At 36.0% G+C, this 19,673-nt stretch overlaps 1 protein-coding gene across 12 annotated transcripts in view; it reads left to right on the top strand.

Moving 5' to 3' along the window:
- Window positions 1-389: 389 nt before the first annotated feature.
- Window positions 390-19,673, top strand: part of unc-104 (kinesin family member unc-104) — a 120,413-nt gene continuing 101,129 nt past the window's right edge. For 9 of the 12 annotated variants that reach the window (XM_069504859.1, XM_069504855.1, XM_069504856.1 and 6 more), the window contains exons 1-2: window positions 391-531; window positions 6,316-6,351. The gene's annotated coding sequence lies outside the window, so the exon portion shown is untranslated. Of the gene's footprint in view, window positions 532-6,315; window positions 6,352-19,673 lie in introns of all 12 variants that reach the window. The other 3 variants (XM_069504850.1, XM_069504845.1, XM_069504848.1) reach the window with 2 other exon arrangements.

Genomic DNA, 19,673 nt, shown 5'->3' with positions numbered 1-19,673 from the left:
TTTAATGATTTTGATATCTCTCAAGATCTCAATAAAGACTATGGGAACAGATGAACATTTGTTCTGAGAAATGAACAAACCATTCATAAAACCAAAATACCTTTATTCTTCTGAAATTATAGACGGTAACCGGTAGGCAGAAATCGATGGCTAAAATCGTATTCGTCGGCTTCAGATAGCGCGTGTTAGTTTTGTGTAGGTTCAAACAATCAAAATGCAAAAACAGTAAAAAGATACAACTAAAGTACCTACTGTGTTTGGTTATATTCTGTTTATTGAGAAAAAATATAATTTTCCCAGGAAACTTCAGGCACAATAAACAATACATATTCGAGAAACGGAACGTAGAAACTAGAAACGTCAAAACGGAAAAGAGATTGTCATTTTCTGTCATCACATTGTCATAATTTTTTGTGGTAGTGTTACGATTGCTGCTGAAAATAAATAAATATTTTGGATTATTTTGATTGTATTGCCGTTTAAACTTTGCTACAGTGTTTATCAAGACCAGTTCCAGCCCCTTATGATCTGGTAAGTAAAGATTTCAGTTTGTTTCTTTGTGAAAAAGTACCACTTCAGTACGTCATGTTAGTGTTATTGATTTTTCAGAAAAGTCCTATAAAAGATAGTAAATAGACAAGGGTTTGTATTTCACTCTACGTAATATAAACTAAAGTATGACTTACAAAAGAATATAGATCTTACATACGGCTATTTGCTTACATTTCATATAATATTCTATCAGCATACATAGCAGTTTTTTATTTTATAAATTAGGCAAACCCTTCGTGCTTGAAGGTCGTGTTTGAATTATGAAGCAACTGTAATATTAGGAGGCTAAATTTCAAGCAAAAATTGCTTCACAAATTTCAATAAGAACAAAGAAAACAAGTCATACTTAGTACCTAGGTTATAGGTAGGTAGGTACATAATATATACTCATAGTACATCCATACTAATAATATGAATGCGAAAGTGTGTCTGTCTGTCTGTTAGCTTTTCACGGCTCAACCGTTCAACCGGTTTTGACGAAATTTGGTACAGAGATAGCTTACATCCCGGGGAAGGACATAGGCTACTTTTTATCCCGGAAAATTGAAAAGTTCCCACAGGATTTTTAAAAACCTTAATCCACGCGGACAAAGTCGCGGGCATCATACAGCTCACATGGCTGGGCTTAGAAACTAGAGATTTTGCATGTAGGTTCTCTCTATCACATAGACTGGAGGCCTACATTACAGAGAGGGGAAAGGATTTCCTGAAACTCCACCCGGGCATAGGATGATTGCTGTAAAATCCTTGACATGGTTGACCTGCCTCAAAATCAAATTGCTAAACTGCAATTAGGGGCTAGTTTTGACCTATAACTCACCCTAATACGAAGATATGTGTCAGTTATAGGGATAGGTCCAGCAGTGTTTTTGTATTAGGGTGTCCATAAATATTGTAGTTTACAACCTATGAAGTGGATAAGATCTGTGTGTGTTTGTTTTATGGTTATTCATACACCACTATTATGATCTCTTGTACTTGACGTCAAAAGAATGCTTATGTTGGTATGAAATGAGCTACTTTTTATTCCAAAAATTCAATGAGTTCCAGCAGGATTTTTATAAAACCTATATCCATGCAGGCGCAGTCAGTATCATCTAGTATAATAATATTGTGTCGATTTTCATATTTTTTATATTTGTGACTAGCCTTATGCTCGCGACTTCGTCCGCGTGGACTTCACAAATTTCAAACCCCTATTTCACCCCCTAAGGAGTTGAATTTTCAAAAATCCTCTCTTAGCGGATGCCTTCGTTATAATAGCTATATGCATGCCAAATTTCAGCCCAATCCGTCCAGTAGTTTGAGCTGTGCGTTGATAGATCAGTCAGTCAGTCACCTTTTCATTTTATATATTTAGATAATTTATATAAAGCTTATACTTATAAGCTTTGTGCCATCTTGTCCTTACCCTTTTTTCTATTTTGTCATCTGTCAAGTGACCATACAACAAGATAACAGGGTCAATTCATCACTAATGCCAAATTGCAGCAATATTTGCCGCAATTATGATATTGTCCTAGTAATTGCAATAGTATGGCGGCTATACTGCGATGTGTTATCAAGTGCGGCGCCTCACGCGATGCCGCCCGGCGGCGGTGAATGCACTCTGAGGGGGTCCAATCCGTTATAAAATATACTTCAGGCAGGTAGAGAATACTATTGCGGAAAGATTTTTCATAATAGAACTGCTGTATGCTATTTGTAGGCTCCATAAACATTTTTTTATGGAGCCTACAAATAGCAACATTTCATGAAAAGACTTGACCTAACGAACTGATTCACTGATCTATCAACGCACAGCCTAAACCACTGGGATTAGAAACTTAAAATTTTGATTGTAGTTTCATCTTATAATGTAGACGCTTACCTACTATTTAAAAGCTCTCAGCCATAAAAAGTGAGTCATCTTTATTATCTTTATTCAAACTAGCTGATGTCGGCGACTTCGTTCGCGTAGATATAGATTTTTCAAAATCACGTAGGATCGCTTTGATTTTCCGGGATAAAAAGTAGCCTATGTAATCCAGGATATAACCTGGTATCTCTTTTTCAAATTTCAGCCAAATCTGTCCTGTAGTTTTTGAGTGAGTAACAAATATACACACACAGACACACATACAAATTTTCGCCTTTATAATATTAGTGTGATTGCCTTTTAAGCAGTGACTATTTGCAGCACAAGCTTACTCTGATTACGGTGTGGGGAAGTGCATGGCATTTCCCCACACCATAATACATTTGGAAGTTTCAGAATATAAGAATCATCAAAATCGGTTCATAGTTGACCGAGTAAACGCGTAACAAACATACAAAAAAAATTGCATAAAGTCGAATTGAAGTCGCTTAATCCTTTGAATTTATGATTTGATAACCTACAACCTTTTAGGTTTCAATAGAACAACCATACCAACCCCCATTGTGCCAAAAAGCTTTATCGATAACGCTTATTACGCGCTTAATACCATTAATAAAATCTCGTCAAAGCCCATTTTGGAGTTTGTTTACCCACGGTCTGCTTTGTCCGTCATTGCACGAACAATGACACAACCTGCCATTTCAGTTACGGCTAGTTCACATTATTCCAGTCGCGAGCTAATCATAGTTAGTACTGTAATGTTATTGGAATAGTGATTCAAGTTAGAACGTGCTACGTTATTAAAATCACACTCATAGAGGCGAAAGTTTGTATTTGTGTGTGTATGTGTATGTGTGTGTATGTTTGTTACTCTTTCATGCAAAAACTAGTAGACTAATTTGGAATGGAGATAGATTATACTTAGGATTGACATATCAAGGCTACTTATAATCTCGTAAAAATCCATGGTTCCCGCGTGATTTTTTAAACATACCTCTATCCACGCGGACGAAGTCGCGGGCATCATCTAGTTTTATAATAATATGTAGTCACATAAGAGTATGAGCTGTGTCTGAGTCTTATAAAATTTCGAATCATCGGTGGTAGACGAGATACGGCTGAGGTCCGGTACAGTCTAATATGAATCACTCCATAATTTGATTAGCGGCAGTCTGCGTTACTGGGCTAAGTTGGATACGTTACGTAAGTTTTAGATCCACCGCGCCATGTTTCAAGAACAAGTAGGTAAGCTAGATAAATCCAGTATCACTCCAGTGCACAGTTCATTATGCTTACAACTCAATGGCCTATAATCATCATCATCAACCAATAGACGTCCACTGCTGGACATAGGTCTCTTGTAGGGACTTCCACACGCCACGGTTTTGCACCGCCTGCATCCAGCGGCTCCCTGCGCCTCGTCTGATGTCGTCCGTCCACCTAGTGGGATGTCTTCCAACGCTGCGTCTTCCAGTGCGAGGCATTCCAGCATCTTTCATCTAAACCCGAAATCTTGAGACAGGTAGAGAAGTTCTATGGCCGATAATAATTGACTTAAATATTGCATTAACATGAAGTTATCTATTCCGGTATAGTACTGAGATCAACTTACTAGAGCCAGCGACTGGATTCATGTGAACCAGCCATTACAGTAAGGACATTACGGGTCACTGACTGACGTGATGAAATTACAAATCAATTTATCTAACTCTCGTCTTCCTACGAGCTTATGACACTTTGAATAAAAGAATGAGTGTTTTTTCATGAGACGAGAAATTCACTATCAATTTTTGTAAAGATCTCTATATTTTGTTGCCCCCCTGCCAGACACCCTTAAAGTTCAACAATTTATTAAAGTTTAAGGGTGTCTGGCAGGTGGTTGCAACGTCACTAAGTGTCTGGCAATGCATGACGTAATTTTCAATTCTATTCCGAAGAAAAAAAAAAAAAAACTAGACTTTAAACTTCGACGTAAGATTTTACCTTTGTAACCTGTTATCTGCCAAATCGCGATTCGTTCCTATTCCTGTGTTGGGGACAATGCGCAGAGAAACTTTTAGCTTTTATAAAATAACGAAGGTCTGGCACGCGTTGGCTCTCTCTCTAGATGGTTAGAGAGTTGATATTTTATAATCGGGGGATCGTAGAAATAGATCGGCAATCTACAATGCAATAGGGGTCTCGTTATGCTAAGTGTCGCTTTTACGGCTTCTGTTAACGAATACCTAGGTAGCTAGGTAACTATTTTTTTAATGGTTAATGGATTAACCTCTAAATACTGGACTATAATCATTAATCACATTTGATTAAAAACAGTAAGTAGCTTCTATAGGTACATTTTATACCTACCTATAATCAAGACTTACATACATAATAATTGTATTTATATATATACTAAAACATCAAGTTCATTACGTACCGTAAAACGGGGTGAATAGGTACGAAATCTAACTTCGCATTGAAATTTACGGATGTTTTGGTACAAATTATGATGCTTTAACTGTTTGTAAGCATCTCCGGTTGTAAGAATTCTAAGGAAACATCCAAAAAATATAAAATAATGATAAATTACTGGTATATTTTAATCAAAATATATGCTGTCCCTATTTATACTTGATCCGGGGTGTAACGGAATGGCAAAGGGGTGAATAGGGAAAAAAGGTTAGGGTTGTCAAACACAAGTTCGTCTATCCTCTAATATTACAAAACTAGCTTATGCTCGCGACTTCGTCCGACACAAATTTCAAACCCCTATTTCAACCCCTTAGGGGTTGAGTTTTCAAAAATCCTTTCTTAGCGGATGCCTATGTCTTAATAGTTATCTTCATACCAAATTTCAGCCCGATCTGTCTAGTAGTTTGAGCTGTACGTTGATAGATCAGTCAGTCAGTCACCTTTTCCTTTTATATATTTAGATTAGGAAAGTGAAGACTTGTTTGTTTGTAATCGATAAACTCTGAAATTACTGGACTGATTTTGAGAATTCTTTCACCATATTCTATAGCTATTTTATTCAGAAGTAACATAGGCTATATGTTATTATACATGGCATAGTAGGTATCAAATCTTTAAAAAAAAGCAACCGCCGAGTTTCTTGCTGGTTGCTGGCATTCCGAATCAGTGGTTTGACGATTCAAAAATAAATAAATAAAAATATTTTTTATTTAATTAAACTGTTACAAGTAGTGTAGTACTACCTATACTTGTAAAAGTTTAATTGAATAAAAAATATTTTTATTTATTTATTTATTTATCAATATTAAACAGTAAAATGCCATTTAACTAAATTTTACTAGTCGACTACACATGAAGGAAGAATTTTTTTGAACAATTTAATTAAATATTTAAAGTGACAGCCCTGTCCCTATATAAACCTTACTGTTCCTATTTAACCTTGATTCGTTCCAATTCAGTAAGTATAGCGTTCCTATCCACCCCTTTCCCGTACCTATAATCCCCATGGCAAAGCCAAAACCACTTGGTTTCCAATTTTTTCTTTTTTACAGAAAAATATGTAACATTTAGACAAATCTGCTTTTGTGACGCCTCTTAGATAAATGTTTAATGATTTCTAATAATTTTTGTACTGTTTTATTCTCGTACTGCGTCAAAGTAAACAAAGTTTTGAGACCTACGGCTTAGCGTGTTTTGAACAACGTTTTTGCAATGACGCTTTCGTTATTTTAATGCCAATTTGTCTCTGGTTCAGTATTGCCAAATAAAAGATTAAATATTCTACTATAGGGAAAAACAATGCTACCAAAATTCTAAGCTGATTTGGGTATTATTTTTACGTTCAAATCTCATTCCCAGTTTTGTCCCTATTCACCCCGTTTTACGGTACTTAAGATATTAATTGAATGTAAGGAACATAACATGTAAGTATAACTGAATTTTTGTTTCAGATGTAAAATATTCGACGACTTGCAGCACTTTTTAAGGTAAGTGTAGAATGCAAGTAGATGTTTTAATTTTTCATCCGTTTCACTCTCTTTTTCATCGCTGATGGTCCCTTTTCCATTAATCATCCTTTTATTATTCACATAATGGTAGAGGTTTTCTTGAGATAATAATGTGGTGGGTCGTTCTATCTTAAGTTCCATTTTCCTAGGTCTTTGTTATTGAGTACAGTTAAAGAAAATTATTAGCATACAAACTAGAAAGGCATCAACACAATGCGCAGCGTCAAAACTGCACGTCAGGACGTCACACTGAACGCGCACGTATGTGTGTAGGTGCGATTTTGTTACACTCAGGAAACTGTATGTTCGACAACGGCGAAGGTGTACGATTACAGAAGCGCGGCTCACGCATGCTTCGCAGTGTGTATGTTTTTATTCAGTTTCTTCCTTCAGTTCCTTATAGTAGTATTCCTTATATTAATTACTAGCGACTCGTCCGGGCTTCGCACGGGTAGCTTATTACAATTTTCATAGGGATCACTATTTCAAAAAAATTGCCTATGTCACTCAGGAATAATGTAGCTTTCTTTTGGTGAAAGAATTTTCAAAATCGGTTTAGTAGTTCCAGAGATTACACTCTACAAACAAACTTACAAACTTTACCTCTTGATATAATAGTTAATTAACTATTAACTATTAGGAGCGGCGTTGGACACGCTGTCATCTTGCGTTTTTTATGTTTCAGCCCTTATCTAATAATACAGCATAGTATGGATTGTCATTAAATCTCTTTTTTCACGAAAACCTTGAACTTAGTACATTTTATAAAAGTGGTTGCGTGTACAGTACTTTTACTGCATTCTGCACTAGACCTAACTTTATTAAATTCCAGTAAATTCACAAGAAAAAACAAGCTTGTTTCGCTATAATCCAAAAGAAAGAGAGTATGGTATGTTGAGGTAGGTATTTTTTACCCATACTTATCGCTTGCTTTGGCGAAAATCTTTTCTGTTAGGAAGCAATGAGGTCTACGATAGAACGCGTTTGCCATAATATGCCTACTCACTCTTGCCTTGAAGTTACTCGAGTTAACATGCCAAGAGACACGGAAGCTGGAAGAGGTTCCCACACATTAGTGGTTCCTATTAGCAATGTTGAGAAAAATCGTTTCGTGCGAGTTTATTGACAACCACATAAAGATGCCAACGCTCACAGGGTTTTGCTGTTCCGTAGAACGCTGAAGAAATAAGGCTGTGAAGTTCTTGAATATAGGTAACTATTACAGCTCGTCTTTGTTCTTGTAGAGAGTTTCTTCGGAACTACCTACACTTTTGTCAACTATGTTGTAGATCGTGGTGGTCAGCTTGGATGTGGTTCGCTGACAATCCGTCTGCATTCCTCCATAACAGATGCCTTTCCCGCAAATTCATGTGCATGATTATGGTATGGTATTTATTTCAGTAATTATGGTCACGTTTATTTTGATCCCGCCGTTCTTTGGGGGCCTACCTCCGTCGTAGAGAAATCGCAATTACCGATTGGCCAACCCTCTCTGTATTGGCTAAAATGCATAGTTGTTGCTAAAATACCATAGATTCAGCCAATTACAAAAATTGAGAATGTAACAATGATTTATGCAGGTTTTTCGTAATCGACCAGCCTTCGACTCTCCTCTGAAATATTAGTATAATAATGCTTAAGTATTATGTTCTCAGCTAATTTTGATAGGCAAGCGTATGATGTAACCAGTACGAGTATATTATATTGCGAAATAATAACAAACACTGTTCATCTCAAGAGTACCTCTTCTCTCTTCTACCTCTCTTTACCTAAAGAAGGCTTTTATTTTAAGCGTTTTAATTAAATTTCGTGTTACAGAGGAAAATTGCGGCAAAAGGCCACCTGTGCCTTTTGTTATCCACCCTTAATTATAAACAAGCATCATTAGCGTTCAACGTCATTATGTATTTTTGTTTATGCAGAATATTTGGACGTATTTTCTCAAAACGTTCCAACCCACAATCAATCAAAATTGAGATATTAAGAACAAACTAATTACCTTCCAGCTAGGTGATTAAATTGACATCATCATTCATCATTATCAACCCATCACCGGCTCACTACAGAGCACGGGTCTCCTCTCAGAGTGAGAAGGGTTTTGGCCATAGTATACCACGCTGGCCATGTGCGGATTGGTAGACTTCACACACCTTTGATAACATTATGGAGAACTCTCAGGCATGCAGGTTTCCTCACGATGTTTTCCTTCACCGTTAAAGCAAATGATATTAAATTAATTAAAACGCACATAACTCCGAGGCACGCACCTCTAACAAAAGTTAGAAGTGCGTGCCCGGGATCGAACCCCCGACCTCTGATTAGAAGGCGGGCGTCCTAACCACTAGTGACTAGGCTATCACAGTTTCACTTTAGCTTAAATTGACATGTCGCATCGCAAAGGAAATACTATCTAGGATATGGAGAGTCCTGAACTGATCTAGTCGGCAATCAGTTGATGACGACGATGAATGAAAAATGATAATAGATTTAACAATCTCCAGTTGTGTTTGTGTGTGTTGTCAACCTTCAAGGGCAGACATTATTTTATTCAGATATCAATAACAGATCTTTTCCAGCCAGTTTGATGAAGATAGAGAAAGGACAAAAATGCTTGATCAAATTTGTAAATGCTGTATAGTATTTTCTTTTTAAGGTTTTTCGTTCTCTATCTTTTAGATTTGATTAAATGTGTACGTGATACTGTTTTCTTTGGAAAATCTGTAAATTTTTCTTTTTCTGTCTTCTAGATGTATCTGAAAACTCTCTATTTTGAATTCCTTTCCTATTTATATGGTCAAAATATAATACATATTTCTAATATGAAAATCTAAATATATAAAACGAAAAGGTGACTGACTGACTGATTTATCAACGCACAGCTCAAACTACTGGACGGATCGGGCTGAAATTTGGCATGCGGTTTGAAATTAGTGTAGTCCACGCGGACGAAGTCGCGAGCAGAAGCTAGTTTAATATGAAAGGTCCTGGGATTTGAAACTAAAATCGTAATTTGATGCAGTGGTCGCTAGAGACCATTTGTTATTTGTACCTGAAGTTAGTAGTTTCAGTTGTATAGCGATTTAAACGTAAAAGTTTTAACTATTTTCTCGTGCAAAGAGCCATTTGTATCCCGGGACAGGGTTACGAGCCGCTCGACCTCTGCCAACTCTTTTCCAATTGCAATTTATTAATTGTATCGTGGGCAGCCTTCTCTAGGGTCACCCAGTACAACGTGTGCGTAATCCCAGCAAAATAATGTTGAATTTCAGGATTTGAGTTGGATAGATTTTTAGTGCGTAACGTCGTGTAGTTGTGCGTGAAAGTTTTAAATTTGTGCGTCCAACCAATAAGTAGATATTCGAAAAAAACGCGTTTTGCCAGGAATACGTCATCCCAGCTACACATTTTTTTCCCAATGGACGTACGAGAAAAAAAATAGGTCCATGAATTAGTGCGTTTTAAGAGGTAAATGTGCGTGCTAAAATTAAATTTGTGCGTCATAACACTTCGAAGATATTCAGTTTTTTGCTGGGATGACGTTTAACCATTTCTTATATCTCTTAAACGGTTAAACGTATTTACGTGATTTTTTTACACATATTGCTATGAATTTGTGCGTAATGTTTGTAAAAACAGAATTAAAAAAAAAATTACCGTTCAGTTTTTATAATTAAAAAATAAAATAACATTATTAGGTCCTAGTACTTTAAATATGACCTCTAAAGATAAACTTATACCGTTGATTTGTCCCTTATAACGGCTCACAGTATCTTATCAAGTTTAATTGGAGTATTTTAAGTATTTATTGAATTATGAAGAAAATTACTACGACAGGACTACGATATTTTTCGACATTTAATTGGTCGAGTATTTTATGAGTTGGCTAATTAAAATTTCTACCAATAATTAGTGCGTCAGCTCATTTATCCATCTGCAAAAATATAGCCCAATACACAGATAAATTATAGAGATATAATCAAAAAACCTATAAGATGCGCAATACAATGATAAACCGACAAAGTTTGAATAGCCACAAAAAAGCGACCGTGTCATATATCGTGCTAACCTTCCAAAATTGATAGTATTGTGCCATTTCTTTTCTGGTACATGTGCGCACAAAATTATTAAGCTTTTTATTAATCATACTAAAATTATAAATGCGAGCATTATTATAAAATATGTTTGTTTGTTGGTTTGTCCTTCCATCACACCGCAACAGAGTTACAGATTGGCGTGATTTTTGCATAAGTGATCCGTTACATTTATTCCGAAATATTAGAGTTCCCACGGGATTTTAACAAACAAAAGCAAACAGTCCTATTGTCTGGTCACAAGCCATAATTAAACAATATAGTTTTCTGGAAACTGTTAAACTAAGCCACCCGTTCGTCTTCAAAACACGGCAATAAAACTGAATTTTAAAACTAATAGGTACCAAAGGTTCCGACCACAGCCATCTTTACTTACAAGCCATGCTATTAAGTTTGGCAACGTCGCAATTAGGATCCGCCGTGAATCTGTGGCATAAACCGATAGAGCTATAAGTGTACTAGTGGACAGCTTTCTATAGGCTGTATCTAGTTATATTTACAAACACTATGCACCTACTTACATTACAAATACATAAAATCATTAGTTTTTGAAATTACGTATTGACCACATACAGCCCACTTACTTGATGTAAGGCAGTACCTAGTAGGTATGTCTTTCGTAAGAATGTAGGAACTTAAAACTTGTTTGAAACTTTGAAGATCTACCTACTATTTCACTAAAATAAAACATAAATGAGGGTTAATAGATATTTTATTTCCTATTATAATTAGAGTTAACAGTTATTTTATTTCCTGTCCTTTGTGATTGTCCTTTTCTTGGGCTTGCTGATGTAGTTCTTGACGACGCTCGCTGTTTATACAGCTGTTCCCTTTTAGAGGGATCCATCCTAGATGTTTTTTCGCACGTAACTTAGGTAACGCAAATTCTTAGGTAGGTTAGGGAAAATATGGGGCACTGCACCAGCTACTAGTTGATTCAACGTGATTTATCTCTATTTCTAGATTTTTTTACTATTTTGTTACTGTTGATTATTTTTATTGTTATGTTAATATGACAAATTATGTTAATACAATAATTTTAGATTACCTACTTAATTTACAATCGGTATTCAGTCAGAATATTGATCAACTAAAACTTAGAAAATAAAAAATATATTGAACTGTTCTGTTGTTTTAATTTTCACTAACTATTATGTACGTACCTGTACTTAAGTGCTAAAAAAGTAATGGTACAATACTATCAATTTTGGAAGGTTAGCACGATATATGACACGGTCGCTTTTTTGTGGCTATTCAAACTTTGTCGGTTTATCATTGTATTGCGCATCTTATAGGTTTTTGATTATATCTCTATAATTTATCTGTGTATTGGGCTATATTTTTGCAGATGGATAAATGAGCTGACGCACTAATTATTGGTAGAAATTTTAATTAGCCAACTCATAAAAAACTCGACCAATTAAATGTCTAAAAATATCGTGTCCTGTCGTAGTAATTTTCTTCATAATTCAATAAATACTTAAAATACTCCAATGAAACTTGATAAGATACTGTGGGCCGTTATAAGGGACAAATCAACGGTATAAGTTTATCTTTAGAGGTCATATTTAAAGTACTAGGACCTAATAACGTGATTTTATTTTTTAATTATAAAAACTGAACGGTAATTTTTTTTTAAATTCTGTTTTTACAAACATTACGCACAAATTCATAGCAACATGTGTAAAAAAAATCACATCTATACGTTTAACCGTTTAAGAGATATATGAAATGGTTAAACGTCATCCCAGCAAAAAACTGAATATCTTCGAAGTGTTATGACGCACAAATTTAATTTTAGCACGCACATTTACCTCTTAAAACGCACTAATTCATGGACCTATTTTTTTTCTCGTACGTCCATTGGGAAAAAAATGTGTAGCTGGGATGACGTATTCCTGGCAGAACGCGTTTTTTTCGAATATCTACTTATTGGTTGGACGCACAAATTTAAAACTTTCACGCACAATTACACGACGTTACGCACTAAAAATCTATCCAACTCAAATCCAGAAATTCGACATTATTTTGCTGGGATTACGCACACCAGTACAACAGTCTAGCCACCAGTACAAATTTGATAGCTCATATTTCAGAAACGTGACACTTTGGAAGATTTTGTCTTATAAAATCATCATCATAATCAACCCATTACCGGCCCAGTACTGAGCCGGGTCTCCTCTCAGAGTGAGAAGGGTTTAGGCCATAATATGCCACGCTGGACCAATGCGATTGGCAGACTTCACATACCTTTGAGAACATGGAAAACTCTCAGGCATGCAGGTTTCCTCACGATGTTTTCCTTCACCGTTAAAGCAAGTGATGTTTAATTGTTTTAAAAACACACGTAACTCCAAAAAGTTATCCCGTGCCCGGGAAGGCGGACATACTTACCTACATACCACTAGGCTATCACGGCTATTTACATCTAGTCTCGTGATAACTTTTTGTATTGGTGCCAGCTATTGATTGATATAGGTTTTATGCGTGGCCGCCGTTTTGTAAAAATAGACAAATAGCGAACTGCTAGGTAGGCCAGGCTCCATACTAAAATATTCTAAATAAAATAAATAAAAATATTTTTCATTTAATTAAAATTTTACAAGTCCTTTTGAATCGTCAAACGCACATCTAGGTGCCACTGGTTCGGAATGCCTTCAAAGTCCTTTCGGGAAATCCAAACTTCCTACGGGTAAGAACTTACCTACGGATTGCATGAAGGTTAAGGTAGGACATAATATAATTTTACATATTGACACAAACATACGCAGTCACGCATTTAACGCCCACGATCCTTCTCTCGAAGTGACGTCTTTAGGAAAATTAGTAAACTCCGAGTGTGGTAGGGTCGCCTTCCAATAGGACATTTTATTTACCATAAAATTGTGTACGGGAAAAATTATCGTCATACTTTCATCGAGTTATTTTCGGAATGTACGTGAGTGGTTGCGAAGTCTACATTATAATTCTCGATCTACTTTTATGAGTACCTAGGTATTAAGTTCGGTAAAATTCTAAATATCCATACCTACCTACTTAATTAGGGTAGATCGAAAACTTCTGTCAAACGTACGTGTTTTACAACGCTCGTCAAAAATAATTCTTTAAAATAGTAAATAGTTCTTTACGCCATAATTAATTCGTGAAATAGTGTTCGGCAATACATAATACTTACAATAAATAAAGTTGTGATCGTGAATAGCTAAGTTAGTTTAGTGCGTCAAAACAACTTGCTTACTTGTGCGCGCGGCAGCCTACCTACAGTCGTTTGAATAAAACAAAGTCAACAATGAAGTGTCTTGCTTGTTCTAAGGAATTACACAAAAGCGAACTGATAAAATGCGTGACCTGTACGGGTACGTATCATTTTCAGTGTTTGAACATGACTTCTACACATTATACTGAACATTATGTAAACATAAAGAAATCATGGCGATGTCCGTCCTGTGAAAATGTTACTTCGAGACGTAAAGGTAATGACACACCTGTGCGACAGCAATTTAGCAGCCCCAATACAATATCACAGCTCGATATGTCCTGCGATGATGTGATGGCTCACGAAGCTAGCGCTATTATCAGTGAACCTCCTCTCAAAAACAGCGATTCAAATCCTTCGGGAGTTATTACCTATCAGCAGTTCGCAGCTCTTCTAGATTCGAAGCTTGAATATATGAAAGCTTGTTTATCAACGGAGATCCATAGCCAGATAAATAGTGCCCTTGAAAAACTGAAGTCGGAATTCACTACAACAACAGATTTTTTATCAGCCCAAATTTATGATCTCAGTAAAGAAGTCAAAAGCTACAAAAGTAAGTATGAGGACCTAGAAAATGAAAAACTTACTTTGCAAAAGTCCATCAACCAGCTCCAAATTGAGCTAAATATCAGGGAGCAGTCTAATCTGGCTAACGACATTCAAATCACGGGAATACCGGAATGTGAAAATGAATCCTTGGCCCATATCGTCACTACTATTGCATCCAAGATAGGAGTCAAAATTGAGGAACGAGATATTGTCAGTTCGGTCCGCGTCGGGCCTAAGCGAGCCGCCGCCGCTGCCACATCCAGTGCGGCGACACATTCCTTTCGCTCTCGACCAATTGTCGTGCGACTTATACGTCGCGCTACGCGTGATGAGTTTCTTAAAAACGCGCGAGTCCGTCGCGGCTCAACTACGGGAGACCTCGGCCTGCCATCGCACGAACCCCGCCGTTTCTACATCAACGAGCGGCTTACAAAAATTAACAGACAGATCTTCGTTAAAGCGCGCGACGCCGCACGTACTGCGAGATGGAGATTTGTATGGACCAAAGAAGGCAAAGTGTATGCCAGGCGCTCTGAGTCCTCCGAAGTACACCTGCTGCAAACAGAAGCGGACGTCGATAAACTATTCCGCTGTACAAATACTTCTCACATTGATGTATAGTTGTACTAGTCCAATTTTTTTTAACTTCAATAACTATGAGTGTATAGGCTATCTTTTGAAAGAATTGTTATTCGGTCTGCGTATAATATATATTATGTCTATTTATGCATACGGATGTTACTATATTATAAGGTTAATTTTCTATGTATATTATTCATGTGAATACGATCTTTTGAAAGAATTGTTATTCGGTCTGCGTATAACATATATATCTATTTATGCATACGAATGTTACTATATTATAAGGTTAATTTTCTCTTTATATTATTCATGTAAATACGATAGTCCTCGTCGCCGTTTGCAAGATACCAATACAAACAGTACAATAATTATTGTTTATATCATTATTCTTTTCCAGTTTGGTTGGGGGTTGAAAGTATTTTTCTGTACTCAAATATTGCATATTACTAAATTGTTAATATTAATTATTATTGATAAAATTTGTTTTGTTGGCCTACTTTGGAGTGAATATAACATTGTAACTTGTAACAACGTTGCAACTTTTTTTTGTCTTCGTATATCTTATGTACACATATCGTTGTTTCGTGCTATTATGTTGCGTGCCAATGAAAAATAGTAATGCAAAACAAATAACAGTGGCATCATTTTTGTTTGTTTACATAGTAATAATAATAAGCTCTTGTTTGGATCAGGAAGCTGAAATATCTTTTATTACAATGTTTTGTAGGGTGTATTATTTGGTTATGTTTAAATTTAAAAGGCAATAAATCTAAATTTTTAAAATTAGGTTTATTCAATGCTGGATCACTCTCTACTAATCACGACGAGTTTGCAATGGCTTTAAATTCTCATTCCCCAGATATTCTGGCTATAAATGAAACTTGGCTGAAAGCTGGCGAAGATGCACGAGCACCCGTTGTCAAAGGATTTAAACTTATTCATCTACCAAGGTCACCTACAGTTCGTTCTCGAGGGGGCGGTGTAGGCTTTTATGTTAAGCAAGGGCTTAAAGTGCGCAAGTGCTCACACCCGTCTGGGCCTGTTGAAGTTGAGCAGATGTGGATATCACTTACTATAAATTTACACAATATCCTTATTGGTACTGCTTACAGGCCGCCTTGGCTTGATGTGGATAAATTCTTTGATACTCTATCAGAATCCATTTTGTTCTTTGCTAAATTTGATGAAATTATATTGTTAGGGGACTTTAATATTAACCTTTTAAATAATACCAGCAGCAGTTTTCAAAATCTGAATAATTTTTTGCGTTTCACTAATCTTAAAAATTATGTTACAGAGCCCACGCACTTCACGGCTCACAGTGCAACACTTATAGACGTTGTCTGCGCTAACATTCCAATTATTAATCTCAAAATCAATCATAACCCTGAACTGGGTGGACACGCGATGATTTTAGCTGAGGTGAAGATAAAAAAGCCTAAAATTCCTTCGAAACGCGTAACCTATCGTCCTATTAAGAACATTAATATGATAGAATTTAATAAAGATCTTGAGAGCGTAAATTGGAATGCGATCATCAATGATAGTAGCGTTGACAATATGGTGGTTTCATTTAATAAATCAATTTTGGACATTTTTGATAAACACGCGCCTTTAAAAACTTTTATAACAAAAGACCAGTTTTGTCCCTGGTTAACTAGTAACGTTCGCTACATTATGAAACTGCGTGATGAGGCACACACAAAATACAAAACGCTCAAGACAGATGCGAGTAAAAGCGAATATAAAGACTTAAAACATCTCTCTCATATCAGCGCCATTTGTGAAAAGAAAGCTTATTATGATCATCATATAAACGCACACTTAAAAAATTCAACTTACCTTTGGAAGAATCTGAAAAAGCATGTTTTACCTAATTTTAAAAGCACTGGTGATTTGCCAGAACAATTCGATAACCCTGATGTAATAAATGACCATTTTCTGAACATACCTGGGAATAATGTAATTGACGATGCTTGTTTGGTGCACTTTGGTTTGCAGAAATTTTTAAAAGATAGTAGTTTTCAAATCGAGACTGTAAATGAAAATGTAGTTGCAAAAAACATACTGATGATTAAATCGAATGCACAAGGAATAGACAAAATTAACATGGATATGGTTATTCTTACATTACCTACGACTCTTTCTGTTATCACAGCTATAGTTAACAAATCAATACTATCCTCGAAATTTCCTTCCCTCTGGAAAACAGCCTTAGTTCTGCCTTTGCCAAAAAATAATAATCCTGTAGATGTAAAAGATTTGCGACCGATAAGTATTCTTCCTTATATTGCTAAGATTTTGGAAAAAATAATCTACAACCAGGTCATTAAGTACTGCGAGACCCATAATATTTTACCGTATTTTCAATCGGGATTTAGGAAAAATCATAGTACATCTTCTGCCCTGTCTGACGTAATTGATAATATACTCACTTCTCAGGATTCTGGTAAGGGTAGTATTCTTGCATTGCTGGACTTTTCCCGAGCATTTGACTCGATTAATTTAAAACTTATGCTCGCTAAACTCTCATTCTATGGTTTTTCTTCAACTACAGTGCAATGGTTCTCTAGTTACTTACAGGATAGGATGCAGCAAGTGGTTATTCGAAAAAATAATGGAAAGGATTTGCTATCTTCTTTAAAACCTGTTGATAGGGGCGTCCCACAGGGCTCCATACTAGGGCCTCTTTTATTTATATTGTATTCGGCTGATATAATTAACTGTATTGAAAATTGTCAATATCATCTACACGCTGATGACCTTCAATTATATATTCCTGTCAACCATCAAGATGTCAGTAATGCAGTTGACCAGATAAACAAAGTCCTTAATAACATTTCACAGTGGTGTCAGCAAAATGGTCTCATTCTTAACCCCCTGAAGTCTAAATTCATGGTTATGGGTACAAAGAAGCAAGTTAGTACAATTCTTGCCCACCAGCCAAAATTATGCATTGACGGAGTAGATATAGAACATGTCAATGAAACTCGAAATCTTGGCCTACGCATGGATGAAAACCTACGCTTCGAAAACCACGTAGCTGACCTTGCTCGGAACTGTTTCTATAGACTAAAAGTGTTGTACAAGATTCGGCCTTACATTAATATTAACCTTAGAATTAGGCTTTGTGACACACTAATATTGTCGAAATTAAATTACTGTATAACAGTTTACGGTCCTTGCCTTTTCGGTAAAACATGGCGATTACTTGAACGCATACAAAATGCATGCGCTCGTTTTTGTTTTCCTATTCCACCAAGATCTCACGTCACTCCATTTTTAAATCAAAACAACTTGCTAAAAATGAAGAACAGATATAATCTACTTTTAGGTACTTTATTATTTGGTATTATCAAAACTAAGCAACCTGAGTATCTGTACAAAAAGTTAGTATGGCGCGAGCCAACCTTTGGACTTAGATCGACAGTGCCTCCATTATTGACGCCACGCCACAGGTCTGCAGCATTTCGTGGCAGTTTTAAATACCTTGCCACGAAATGCTGGAATGACATCCCCCCACCCTTCCGTAACGTTGGCTCCAAATTTGCGTTCAAAAGATTATACCGTGCTCACCTACTAAATATTCAAAAGTCGGTAAGCTAGTTTGTGGCAGTCCAAACAACAACATCACCCCTAAATTAACCCCTAGATTAATCTATAATAGCAGTAACATAAAAATAAAGAACACAATTTTGACCTATTTTTATTATTTTATTTTATTTTAAGTACAAATAAATAATGATGCTACTAACCAGGACTTCCCTCGTTTGGGCTCGAACAGAAAACCAGCGTTGTGGTTACATCGTGTAACCACAACATTCAGCTGAGTTCGGGCCTTTTCGTTGGCACGACACATTTTAGATAATAGGTACCTATTAGATTTTAAGGAATGTTTTTTTTTGTAAATATTTGTGTTTGTGTTTATCATGTGTCGGATCAACTAATAAACTTCTATTCTATTCTATTCTATTCTATTCTAATTTTTGAAAAGAGCAACCGCTGTGTTTCTTGCTGGATTTTCTCGGTAGCAAGGGCATTCTGAATCAGTGATAAATACATTTGACGATTCAAAAGTATTTAAAAGAAAATCTTAATTTATGTAACCACCCAACTCTCAGGTAGCTTTTATAAGCAAGGTAACTATCTGCCTTACCTATTGGTTTGCAAGAGTAATTCATAGTCCTATTTTATAATTCTTAACATCATAAATAAAATCTTGAAGTTTTAATGAACAATCCAAAAAAGACGGAATAGTCACGTTTCTTATTTGCTGAAATAAACAAACGAGCTCCTAAAGTTTCACGTCACGTCAGTGCTTGGAAAATAGGAAAAGTTGTTTATTGGTGTAGATACTTATAAATACCTTGTCTTCTTAGGGTTCCGGACCTTATAAGGAAAATTTATTGCCTGTCTGTCTGTCTGTCATGGCTGTTAAGACAAAGAAAATCAGAACCTATAGAAATACATTACCCACGTATATAATACGAAAATTTATAAATTACCGTCATTTTTTTATCCTTATTAATAGTTTTAACGAGCTTATAACGTTTTCACGTCACGTTTTTAGCGTCTGCGAAATAAGAAAAGTTTTTTTATGGCTCTTAAGTTTTATTACATACCTACCTACTTATTATTAAGCTTCAAGTGAATAATTGAGTAAGTAAGCATTCATCACTACCCATATTATAAACTAGCTTATGCTCGCGACTTCATCCGCGCGGCCTACACAAATTTCAAACTCCTATTTTACCCCCTTAGGGGACGAATTTTCATAAATCCTTTCTTAGCGGAAGTCTACTTCATAATAGCTATCTGCATGG

This window comes from Maniola hyperantus, chromosome 19 (assembly GCF_902806685.2).
Source record: "Maniola hyperantus chromosome 19, iAphHyp1.2, whole genome shotgun sequence".
NCBI lineage: Eukaryota > Metazoa > Arthropoda > Insecta > Lepidoptera > Nymphalidae > Maniola > Maniola hyperantus.
This window is presented reverse-complemented; position numbering and strand designations above follow the sequence as displayed.